The following is a 2184-nucleotide window of genomic DNA, read 5'->3' on the forward strand; positions in this document are numbered from 1 at the left end:
GAGTGATAGTTTTAGGAAAAGCTGTATTTCAGTGCAGTTAAATTGAGTCATTTAATTGGGCGCGCCAGGAAGCTGGCGCTACCAATCAGCGTTGCTGTATCATAAATTTGAAGACAAGTGGGGTCATCACATATGAAAACAATGGCGGCGTGTAGACTTTGCGCTGATTCACCAGGAGTCAAGAACAGAAGGTCTATCATCGTTGACACGTTTCCAAAACTTGTTATTTCCACGTTGAAAATTGTTTGTTGACAAGTGAATGAAGACTATGAAATGTTTGAATATTTGTGCAAACCGTGTTTTAGTAAACTGTCGAAACAGCTAACATATCAACCTGTCTGATTCGGTCGTCGTTGCAACCATGGAACTATAAACCCCATGTTGCAACTAACACATCATTTTCCTTGGATACATCACTAAGTTTGTTTTCTTTTGATGGTCAGTAAGCTCGTTCACATAGAAAAAGCTAGCAACACGTTGATTTCTATATTCAACCCAATCTTATTAAAATCTGATGTAGTGTACGGGCTTTAATTATTTTGGCTATAAACTTATTTTAATTTTAATTTTTATTACTTTTGTTATTAATGCCCTTTTATTTTATTATTTTACTTTGATTTTGATTTTGTGGTTGTTTTTAATCCCGCCTTACCTACATCTGATCTGACGCCTATGTAAGATCTAGACCCGTTCAAATCTCGCGTAAGTAACAGCCAATCACAGCCCCCCTTTTATACAGGCTGTCGGTTGCTTACTTTTCAGTGTAGCGATACTCTACGGGCAATCTTTCTGTACATTATATTTTGCCCACTTGAATAAACCATTAATAGAAAATTGCTAGTATATTTTTATTTGCAAAAGAAATTCCACAGCATTTTACAATTTTTGTCATTACATTGAATATTTTTTCACTTCCAACAAATGTGTACACTTCCAGATACATCTTCGCCAGCCAAGGTTCGTTCATTCAGTCATCGTTTCAATTTTACATCACTGAGCATAATTATCTAGAATGGAAGCAAAAAAATAAGTAAATCGTAATGATTAGAACACTGTAAACAGCTATAGTAAACAATGCAAACTGATTTTAAATTGTATAACGGTCACCGGCCCACGGCATCGACGCAGAAAATTGGAGCAAAAAAATATTTCCTGATCAATTGCGATGTGTTCCAATAAAAAATATTTTATTCCAGTCCAAATCAGCTCAATTACTTTAATAAAGAGTTATTGTATAATGTACAAAATGTTGATACAATTTGATGAATATTTACAGCTACGGCTTCAATACCGTAGACCACAGTCCCTCAACACCGGGACTGTGCGTAGACGATGTTGGCCCGATCGTCAACAAAACATCACCCGTCTCCAGGGCAGGCGACTGGAAAAAGACACTGGTGTTCGAAACGGTGGAAACAAAATCGTCACTCCCAGAATAACTATGCAAAATAACGATCTAAACTCGAACCATTCGAGCCACAATATTAACATAAAAATGACTTTCGTTGCATTTGACAATGATAAACTTACCGAAAAACCGTGTTATTCTCGGTCGCTAACGTCGGTATAATCCGCCATTTTATTTGAGTGTGTTGCCACCCGACTCCTCCCGGTGACGTCATCATGTGCGCTATAGAAGGAGGTCTGTGATTCGTTGACTAAAATCGTCGATAGTGGGTCTCGTTGAAATCTCGTTACATATGTAGGTAGGGCGGAATTAAAAAAAATCACAAAATCAAAATCAAAGTAAAATAATAAAATAAAAGAAAAGGGCATTAATAACAAAAGTAATAAAAAATAAAATTAAAATAAGTTTATAGCCAAAATAATTAAAGCCCGTACACTACATCAGATTTTAATCAGATTGTATTCAACCGAGCTCGAGCCAAAATTCCACCAAGTAATGTGTCGTTTCTATCGTGAGTTTTGATCGGGTAATGTAAATGAGCTCAAGTGAATCCTATAACCGTTTGAGGGTGTGTGACATACAGTAAATCGTGGTGAAATCTGCCAAGGGTTAATGTTGAGGCCTCGCACGAATAAATGGTCCTTGGCTGGCAAAGATGCCTGTCTCGCTACTTCCGGGAAAGTGGTTTATGTACGCCACTGCCCGGAGTCGCGTGCATATATCGGTGGCGGCGCTAGGTAGTTCCACGCCCTCCATAGCATTGCTGCGTAAAAGCG

General features: G+C 38.0%; 1 long non-coding RNA gene across 1 annotated transcript; it reads right to left on the reverse strand.

Annotated features, from left to right (window-relative positions):
• Positions 1-829: 829 nt before the first annotated feature.
• On the reverse strand, positions 830-1688 carry LOC146733828 (uncharacterized). Its single transcript, XR_014926735.1, has 2 exons — positions 1531-1688; positions 830-1007 (listed from the first exon to the last, which is right to left on the reverse strand). It is a non-coding gene; the product is annotated as an uncharacterized LOC146733828 (long non-coding RNA).
• Positions 1689-2184: the final 496 nt, after the last annotated feature.

This window comes from Saccoglossus kowalevskii, chromosome 16 (assembly GCF_978046115.1).
Source record: "Saccoglossus kowalevskii chromosome 16, keSacKowa6.1, whole genome shotgun sequence".
Lineage (NCBI taxonomy): Eukaryota > Metazoa > Hemichordata > Enteropneusta > Harrimaniidae > Saccoglossus > Saccoglossus kowalevskii.